Genomic DNA, 11,196 nt, shown 5'->3' with positions numbered 1-11,196 from the left:
GTAAATGTTGCATGAGAAGGGACCACAACTAGTTTAAGCATGCAATAATAACTAAAAGACATGACTGTATTTCAGAGACAAATCTACACATTAGTGAAAATAGAACTAGAAAGCAAATTCTATTATAATCATCTGTAGGGAAAAAAAAAAAAGGCAGAATGTAGCAATTCTGGGGCACCAGCTAGCTCAGGGAAACCCCTAGTCTAAACAGAGATGTCAAGAAGACTCGAAGAAATACACAGTAACTTGTGGACTGCATTTTAAAATCCCTAAAGCTTAATTTAAATCCACAACCAGCACACAGTAGAACACAACATTTTCATCACTTTTCTATAACCATGAAAAATGCTTTGTATAAAGGAAGTTGAGGAAATTGTAATCTCTGGAAGACCACAAACAGAAGTTTCCATTTGTGAATCACTTACTGCAGAAGAGCTGTATTGTACTCTCCTCCTGATAAGGGAGGAGAGCTCAGATCTGAAACCTGAGCCTTGCTTTAGACGGATGGAAGTAAATTTTGCACACTTTGTACTAATGTTTTTCAGATTGCCTGTTCTGACACATGGCAGGTTTAGAATTTACCCTATTAAGTTATGACATTAATTTCCCGAGTATTTGCACAGCTGAAATGTTCACACAAGCATGAGTGAAGGAAGGAAGATGAGGACAAGGATTGCATTGAAAACATGGTATGATAGTTCTGGATTATACCTTTTAATCTCAAAGATATAAGAAACAGAGATTGCAAATCTTATGTCCAACCTGTAACTCTGCTTATCATTACATACATGAAAAAAAATTTCTGACTGCAATTTTACAAAAATGCAGAAACCTAAAAAATCCTACATCCTCCTCAATTCTGGAGGGTCTGACTCATATGAAACAATACAGTGCCCTCTGCGGGTTCTCCTCTCATATTACAGTCCCAAGAAGTAGATGCCTTGGAGTACTGTAAAATCCTCTCTGCTAATCTTTGTAATTACATTGTAAGTACTGTGAGATAAAAGAAAGACATAAACTAAATATAAATAGTCTTTTTTAAAATTAATAATAATGTTGTTAATTTATCTAAAAAACTTGGAATTACAATAGATGTGCAGTTTTCAAAGTCTCCTATGAAGACAGGCTGTCAGAGCTGGGGCTGTTCAGCCTGGAGAAGAGAAGGCTCCAGGGAGATTTCAGAGCCCCTTCCAGTACCTAAAGGGTCTCCTAAAGAGCTGGAGAGGGACTTTTGATCAGTGCATGTAGTGACAGGATGAGGGATAATGATTTTAAACTGAAAGAAGGTAGGTTTAGATATTAGTAAGAAATTCTTCACCATGAGGGTGGCTGGACACTGGCACAGGTTGCCCAGAGAAGCTGTGGTTCCCCATCCCAGGAGGTGTTCAAGGCCAGGCTAGATGGGGCTCTGAGCAACCTGGTCTGGTGGGAGGTGTCCCTGCCCATGGCAGTGAGTTGGAACAGGATGATCTTTAAAGTCCCTTCTAACACAAACCTTTCTGTGATTCTGTGAAATGAATCACTGCTTAGGTGATGGAATTACACAAAAGCAGAGAAAACACCTATCTGCTACCTAAGAATGTGTTCTCAAGAAGAGTCTGCAAATATTTTTTACAAGAATTCCACTTGGTTTAATTAATAACTCTAGCAGGAGCAAGTACAATTGCAAACCTCGATTAGCACTTAAAAAATCAGAAAGGAGATTAAATCCCATCATACCAATTTGTACAAAGCTTTTGCTTCCCTAGCACCTGGACACATACAAGATAAACACTTCAAACCTTAGCTGATTTGGGCATGACACAAACACAGAGCCGTAAACTCGGACGTGGTAACATGAGAAACATGACAAAACTTGTTCCTTGGCCTACTTTTTCATGTAATAGAGAAGACAGTGATATAAATTATTTCAGATTAGCTTCATTTTAAAAAATTAAGTATTCATGATAAATTAACTCAGCATTTTTAAGGGGTTTACCAAAGTACATGAAATTCTATTCAGGGCATGGTAACACTTACTGAACTTCAGTACTCATATGTGATTAAGCTGTGTTGCATTAATACATCACAGTAAGTTTTGCCAGCAAATAGATTGATGAATGACAGGAGTTAGTTTCTTTTTGAATGTGTGAAACCCAGATAGAAAAAAACAAAGGGTTTTTTTCTGAGGAAGCAAGGAAAAAGTTTCATAATGTTGTCATTTTCCTTCCTTTGTATACAATATGATTCTGTGGCATGAAAACCCCCTTTAAATATATCACTGACCAAGGGGAAATGTCACAGCAATAAAAGTCAGTTTCAAGACTGAAAAAAACATTTTTTATTGAAATAGTTCTGCCCTGTATCAGAAGCATGGCAAATAGATATATGGATCTTATACACATGTGCATGCATGTGTAATAAACAAATAGGTGATGGCCAGTTTGCTTTATGGTAATTCTTTCTAAGGTACTGAAAAGGAAAGCTCTGGATAGATACCCAAACCATTTCAGTAGAATTTCACAACTCAGGAAGAGCACAGAAAACATCTGCTAGCTCATTAGACGTAACCACGAACAAAACAAAAACACCCTGACAAGTCGCAGAGCAAAATCGAGTTCATAACCAAAGTGGCAGTGCTCCAAAATAAAACCTGGTGAATCTGTTTAGAACCTCCCAGGAATACCAGCAGACTCTGACTTTGCAGAAAAGATTAAAGGAAATACTCTACTTATTAATATGCAGCCTTTCAACAATTTCAACATTAATAGGAGCAACATTCCATTAATATTTTAGCCACCTAGATTTTTTTTCCTACTATGCAATAGCATTTTCTCCCAGGAGAAAATACCTGATTTGGCTATTTTGCCTTTACACAAAACGCTTAATGCTTCCAGCAATCCTAAGTTTCTAGCAATCCATTGTTTCTCCACGGTGTCTCTGCTAATGTGATGGGAAGAACAAGCCACAAATCTTAAAAGCAAGAGACTGGATAGGTGTTGTTATCCCAGCAGGTCTCATCACCAGCTGGGTGCTGCAAAGTGCTCTGAGCATGGAAGTCAATGCAGATGTCAATGCCCCAAGATGTCAAGATACACCTGAAAGTTATTAATAATCCCTAGCTGGGAAGCTGCAATCTGACTATTGGTTGTCTTTTGAGGACTGACAACCATGCAAAACCGGGTTATGAGACCTGTAACACTGTTCTGATAGCTGTCCTCACACAGTCAGTGTCAGCTAAAGGACTAAAAATTAAATCAGACAGGCAATAGCACTCAGCTGAGCAAAGCCAGGGAAAAAAAAGATTTGTTGGAAAAAAACCAAAAAGATTTGTTGGGGAAAAAACCCACTAGAATCAGCCTCATTGTCCCGTTGGATAAAATTATGTCAAGAAGTGAGGAATGAGAAGCACATCGTTAGCTCATGTGAGAGGATACACTGGTCTTGTGGTGTGTCCCATTGAGAATGAGCTGCAGCACAGAGTGGCTCCTTGACTGCAGCTCTAAGAGGATTCAGCTCCAACAGCAAAATAAACACAGGTTACAGTGCCATGCCTGCAGTGCGGCTGCTGAGGGGCCACTTACACATTGCACTACAGTAGAAAAGTGAGAGATGCTTCACCCAAAACCTCCTGGTATAAAATAGCATTTTCTGATCCCAGCTGTTCATTAAGCAGGAGGTTACCCATTGCAGGAATGAAACACTGGCGCACCTCAGCCTTCCCTCTGCACTGCCATTGCTGCTTCTTGGCCTTGGAGCCTTCACCAGGTTGTTGCAGTGTAGTAGCTGTCTTCTGTGATTACAGTTTACTGCAGGGCTGAGATCCTCCAGGGGCTTTTGCCTTGTGACAAGAAGTAAGGATTCAAGAACTAAACAGCTGCTCTGATGGTCAGGTTGATATTTATAAGGAAGGCAGACTTTCCTGCATTTCTTCAAAGCAGGCTTTCATTATTTTGTTAGCACAGCATGAATTGATCCATGTGACCTCAGGCCCCTGACTTTCACTTCGTAATTTAATGTTAAAGAAAACCCAGTATCTTACCCTCTAGCTTTCAAAATCTGGATGCAGCAATCCAGATATACCTCAGGGAATTTTATGATTATGTTCCCACAAGTGTGTTTATAATTAGGAGCACAGCCTGTAATTTACCAAGTGAACCGCTCAAAGTCGATTTCTGCATTGCAGCCAAGTAATATTCCCAGCCAAGTCCCTTGTCACAGGAGGAATTCCAAAATGGGTGCTCAGGCAGCAGCGAAAAAATTGCCATTAGTTGGGTTCCAAGTAGGTAAGTTCATCAGGAATTAGCCATGGGTTGGAAAACAGACAAAAATCTATATGGAAACTAAACGCATACTTTCACTCTTGAGAATCAGTGAAATATCCAATATTCTGGTGGAATTATTTGGATTTTTCTGTACACATCTTTGAGGATCTCTGCATTGTTACCTGGGCACAGAGATGAACAGTGCAGCTGCTACGGATGCACCAGAGATGTGACATTAGCTGTGGCCTATACTCTCCACAGCCCCTGGGCGAAGCCAGGTGAGTTGCAGAGCACCTTGGTCTGCTCCGTTTGTCTCAATGCTGGCTTTGAGGGCCTCCCCCAGAATGGCCCTTCTCCTTTTTTCCTCCTCATGATTGACAACTCCCAAAACAAGGAGGATCTGAGAGAGAGGAACACAACAGCCAGTGTTCACACAGCAAGGTCACACATGAACAGAAACTCTTTCATCACAGTAAGGCCAGTTTAGATGGAGGCATCTTGACATTAAAAAAAAAAAAAGAAACACTTCTGTCTCCTTGAGAGCAAGATATGTGCTTCATTCCCGTTTTACCCACAGGTAAAGAGAAGATGACTTCCCACCAGCGCTTAGCACCCAGAGCAAGGCAGCATACCAGGAAGAGTTCCCAAGACTTGCTCTACAGTTGCTGAAAACGTTATGGGCATAGAGACAAATGGTCCTGTCCCTAATTCAGTCTGTTCACCACTCACAACACCACAACTCTGTTCAAAGCCTCCCTAGTGCTCTGTTTATTTTTTTTTTTGTTCCATTTTCAAGTTTTGTCCATTCCATTTACCTCCCCAATCCCCCCATGACTCTTAGCCAAACACACCAAATGGAAGCACCCAGATGATACTGTTTTCCTCCAGAATTCAGGATGAAAAAAGTGCACCTTAGAAAAGCCATATGGCCTGTTGCCATGATTCTGCAGTGTCCTACAGCATTAAGCATATAATAAGTCATGCCAAGAACAGGATTGCAAATTTAAGACTAGCTTTCAGAGAGCTGATCACTTGTTCTGTGTAGATACACCCGATTACATTTTTTTTAAGCAAAATTAAGGAGGCAGATTAAAAAATACTTCAGTTACAGCTGTTGTACTCTCCTTACTGACTCTGTAATTTAAGCCAATTACACACCAGCTAGTTGCTGGAAGTCTTGTGTTTAGGGCACCATCCTTTGACTTTACAGGGACACAGACAGGATCCAGCTGCGCATCACGCAAAACTTGTTGTACCATAAACTAGATAAAGTCTTTAATGAACATGTTATACAGGACTGGAGAAACCAGTCATTACATCTTGATGATAATGAGACCCACATATCTAACTCATAATCAAGTCATTTTTTGCTCCAGTGTTGCTGTAACTCAATAAGCATCTCAAAGACTGAAAAGAAAAAAAATCTCCACATTTTCACCTGGAAGTTTTGTGCAATCACAAGTATTTTTATAAACCTTATTTTATCTTTTCTATGACATATTTAGTTATTTTCAGAGATGCTCTCCCCCGTCACTACAAACAACTTCTCAAGTAAAAAACAGTGACATTGTAAATTATGAAAGAGTCACAAAACTGGAAAATATGCAAAGTACCTGGAAATAAAAGGCAATACTACAAAAAATTTTGTGGCTGACTTAAAACTATCAATTTCCTGATCCATTAACTGTCCTCTGAATACACATGAGGTGTCAGTGAAGTTATCAGGACTCCACTAGAGCTCAAATGTTTTTTCAAATGGCCCTGAGAAAAGTGAAGATACCAGGCTTTAATCCTCACCTAATCATAATAGCAAAGCTGCTTTTCAATGGATACCCTGGAACTTTCACAGCTATAAACATATTTTAACTCAGGAAAAAAGCTGATTTCAAACACACACAGAGATATATACACAGATACACATAGCACGGATGTACTGAAAGTATAGCTGACACAATTACAAATCCAAGTTTATGTGAGAGATGATTCTTGCCTAAGCAATACTCATATTATGACAATCCCACCTACTTAAATACCAGCATGGTTTGCACTAAAAAAAGAGGGGTGAAGAGGATTCTTGTAGTAAGTCAGCTAATAAGTGAAATCAGTATAATGCTGAAAAGAGCAAATATGGCCAGGTTGACTGAATAGAGTCAGGAGCCCGCCTGGAATGAGTAGTTACTGCAAGGAGAAGACACCAAGAAGAGAAAAGGAAATTATGACATCAGAGGAAAGGGAGTATGGAAACGCATCTGTAGGTTTTTAGAAATGTAGGTAAGGAGAGGGAGAAGCTTGAGCACAGTGAGCTTTGGTGAGCAGCCTCTCCAAGGAATGCAACAGGGATGCACAAATTACACCACAGTTAGTAAAAAACAGCAAAATAATGAGCACAAAGCTATATAGCAGCAAAGGATGTTCATTGCCTCTTATTCACTACTGAATATGGACATTATGGAATATTACTTAGTCTCAATATTTACAGGAATAATGATCCTAAAATCTACACTACTCTAAGGCAGAGATGGAACTCAATTCTACAATCTCCCAAGTGAAGGAAAATCCACACTGAAGTCTGGAACTTTTGAAATTTTGCTGATATGCAGAACTGCTACCTTACATGTGCCTGTTGAATCTGGATGTGGGTAGGAACAGGCATATGCAGCTGGTCTCTGAAATTACACTTTTTGGTAAGTTGAATCACAGTTTCTTCTCCATATCAGAATGCAACAGGCAGTCAGACAGCAGCTGACATGCAAATACCAAAAGCAAATCACAGTAACTCAGAAAACTGAGATGAAATAAAAGACAGCTTGCTTGTGTCTATGGCTCTAAGGAGACAGAAAATACATAACTCACTGCCAGAATCCTGTCCTGCCATTCTGGGATCTCATATGCCACAATTATTCATAACACTTCTGTGCCTCAGTACTTGAAATACAGGAATCCCAGCATAAAGCAACTGCTGCATTTTCCAGCCAAACCAGTGGGATCCTCCTCAGTCTATGTTTCTGTTTTCCTTTGGGTCCTCTAAACAGCAGATTTCAAAACCTGACTTTTCAGCTGGATGCTGATGGCATCCACTGACTGGAAAGCAAATCCAAGTGCCCTCTTGAGAAGAACCATTTCTGTAGTTATTGTTGAAAATCTGTTTTGCCCTGCCACAAAGTAGTATTTTGCATGTAGTCTTTGCCAGTAACAGTCTATGAGTCTAAATATGACTATTATTCAGGCTGATGATTTGTCCACAAAATGAGTCACATTATTCTAAAGAAAGTGCCATTATTTTAAACCAAGCTAATTATTTCTATATGGAAAGTTACAATGAGTTGAGTTCAACTCAGGTGCAATTTGATTTTAGAAGTCAGTTAGGAATATGCTGACACTAAACTGAAAATGAGAGTATTGAACAAAGAAATTACAACCAAATGAAATACAGCAAGTTTATATATATGTAGGCCTATGAAGGCCATACTTTGAAAAATAATTTACTCGAATTATTTTAGTAAATATAGCAATTTCACACTAACTATAGATTTAGAGATGCTTTAGGGGATCATGAATGGTTTATATTCAAATCTTATTTATCCTGCCTGAGGACTTGAGGTCTATAGAGTGGTTCGTGAGAAGCTTATTTAAATATCTTTTTTTCAGAAACTCATAATATTTTTCTCACATACAAACCTTAATTTAATCTAAAAATTCAGATTTCTTTCTACAGCTTTAATTTCAAATTAAACCCAAGTTGTAAGTAAAGGCAATTCTCTTTTTAAGGCTGAGATCACTAGCACATAGAAGAGCCACTTGCTTTTCTTCCCCAGGCAGTTAAACACAATTTATACTCTGCTTGCAAACAGTTATGACAGAAACCCTCAATTTTAGGTAGTGTGTATCAATTAACATAGACTCCTGATCTAATGAGAACAGCATTTAGGATTTCAATAAATCACTCTTTAGAGTATCATGGATAAAACTCTGCTGCAACACCAAAGAGAAAAAAGCACCAAAACCAGAGCTCAGCCAGTACGCAGACTCCTAGCTCTTTGAATGAGAAGACAGACACCAAATCAAATACCTAGGTCTACATCAAGACTTTACATCTAAGTAAATTAATTTTAATGCTTTTAATTTAATTTTTAATGCCACATCTAATCTTCAAGACTTTACAACAGATAATAAGTTGGTATCTCACTGGTCACTGAAAAGAGCTAACGAAAATTGCACATTCCCCTTCCAAAGTTAAAAAAAAAAAAAAAGAAGAAAATATTTTATTCATGCAAATAATTTCCTCTGCAGAGTTCTAGTGTACTACCCAGCAAGAAGGGATAGACATATATTAATTGCTAATGGCTTCCATACAATAATAACTTCAAAATCTACATTTCACAAAATAGGAGATCATAAATCTTGAAAAGCCAGTCTTGCATGATAATGTTGTCTCTTGTGATGTCAAGTCAGAATCTGATAGGCCTCTTATATTGTTTTTTTCTGCATTCTGTTGAAAAAGGCTGTAATTCCTGTGTTATTCCTGTCACTTTAGCAGTTTCGTATGTAATCATTTTCACAAGTTATTAAAAATTATCAGAAATTAAAGGAAACTTGAATTTCTGAATGCCAACCTAAAGTAGGTAGCTTCATCTCTGCTATCCACTGAGCATTCAGTCAACATCAGCAAGAAATTTGTGGAGGACAAGAAACTCCTGATTTGACAAGAATACAAGTGAGAAAACTAAAATCTGCAGGAGAGAGACTTCATCAAATGATTGAACCCAGGAGTGACACAAGTGAGAAGAATTAGGTGCTAATCTGCAGTAGCCTCACATGCTTCATTTTATTGTTCAGCCATGAGAAAACTTCTATATTCACTACATCATCAAAAAACATCATTACACTAAAACCACAAATTGTTGTTTCATGGTTACTTGCTAATTCCTTCTCTCTCTAGTACTGTGTTTATCCAGTCTGAGCTCACAAAAATTATGCTAAATAGTGTGCAAATGAAGTGCATGGGACGGGACTAAGGCGCTTCCTGATAGAGACTCAAACAACTTGCTACCAAGCCCATTTCAGATAATTTCTTAAAATAATTGCTCTTGAGCTCCTTTCTTGCTTCTGCCATAGGTATATTGTCCAAAAGTTTAATTCTTCGGACAGTTAAGAACTTGACTTCCAATCTAAATTTATTCATTGCCAATTCATGCCCTTTACTTGTGCCAACATCTATCTTGCAGAACTTTCCCTGGAGTTTGTTCTTGAGGCATATTTCTAAGGTAACACATCCGTTCTCAGGCTTTGCTTTCCTGAGCCAAATAAATCTTCCTCAGAATATGTATTGTCTGTTCCCTGACAAGCCCTGCAATTCCTCCTGCACCTGTTCCAGCCCAAAGAAGCTGTGCATATCTACAGTTAAGGGTTATCCAGGGCCTGAAGCAATGGCCCTCAGAGCCACTTGCCCTCAACTAGGGTGAGAGGAGCAGCAGCAGAGCAATGCCAGCCTGCAGGGTGCTTGGGCAGCACATGGGCAAGTGTCCCACACTGGGGAGCCCAGAGCTCTGCACCCCCAGCAGGGCACAGCCCCAGGGCTCCCGTCAGCAGGGCTCTGCTGGCACTCTATGCTGTCAGAGCATCCCACCCACACAAACCGTCCAGCCAGCACCAGCTGGGCATGGAACCAAACTGCATCCAGCAGGGCTGACACCAGGCATAAAGATAAATCACTCACATCTGACTGGTTCATTTAGCTCAAACCTGCCAGAACCACAGCTGGCAAATCCTGCCAGAGCCAAGCTGGAGCCATGCAGTGCCAAATCAGATCTTTCTGTCAGTGTGACCCCCATTCCCCTGCAGCTGAGGTTATGCACCCACAAATAAGAGTCAGCTGCCTGTCCCTCCTGAAACATCTCGGTATACATTTATCTTTCCTATTATTTGGAAGACAGAAAATGTCTCATTCTAGTTTAACAGTACTTGTACTAATACTGCAATCCAATTCTGCTAGACCCTGAAAGTCTAATATGGTTATTTCAGTTATGTTCTGATGCTCTATGCATCACTGTCTGCCATTTGCTCTTTCACAAGTACAGATGATACATTACACTGCCTGCATGCAAGATTCTGAAATTCTTTAGCAGCTGTCCCCATGGACATTAATGCCATAACTCATCAGGGTCTTGAAACAGTGGTGAGTACCTTTGTGTCCCTCTGGCAACACCTATCTGGTGTGATATTTGCCTTCTATACCTTTCAGTCCAGGAGAAAAGTCATCCTCTCAGTCCCATCATGTCCCATAAAACACAGGAACTAAATCATGAGAGCCAAAAGGAAGAAGCTGAGATTAGCTGTTGCATATAGATAAAACCTTATAAAATGAAGGCCTTGTTGCCTTCATTGTAAAATCATGGCTCAGGCCTGTTACTTTGGCTAAGTAGAAGAGGACTGTGGGAAAGAGACACAGCTGAATTAGGGGTAGAAAACATGCTGCGTGACTCTCACGTGCTCACATCGTGGTGTATGGTGGTTGGTTGAATTATGTTTGTTATGCCTTAAAACTATGTAAACTGATAACCATTTGACTGCTTAAAAAGGCTGGGTTTTTGTAATAAAGCAGCTCTCCTCTGCACCTGACTGGGGAATCTGTGTCGTTCCTTACTGCAACAATTAGCTGCATGCCACATGTAGTTCCTGACCTTAACTGAAGTCACAAATAGAGTCTGCTACACTCCAGGGACAGGTCGGTCAACTATCCTGGATATAGGAAGGAGACAGCACTCCGCTGACGCAGGAAAGAACAGGATAAATAGGAAAAGACTGCAGAAAGGAAACAGGAGAAGTGGGACTCATTACAGACAAATAATGGGGAAAAGTGAGGGGGAGGAAAGCAATAGAATATAAAAAAAAAAAAAAAACATGCAAGCAAGGATGGGGACCATTCCCGTTCTGCCTAACACTCATCCTTATC

This window comes from Coloeus monedula (genome assembly GCF_965178545.1).
Source record: "Coloeus monedula genome assembly, chromosome: 14".
Lineage (NCBI taxonomy): Eukaryota > Metazoa > Chordata > Aves > Passeriformes > Corvidae > Coloeus > Coloeus monedula.
Note: the sequence above shows the minus strand (reverse complement) of the source record.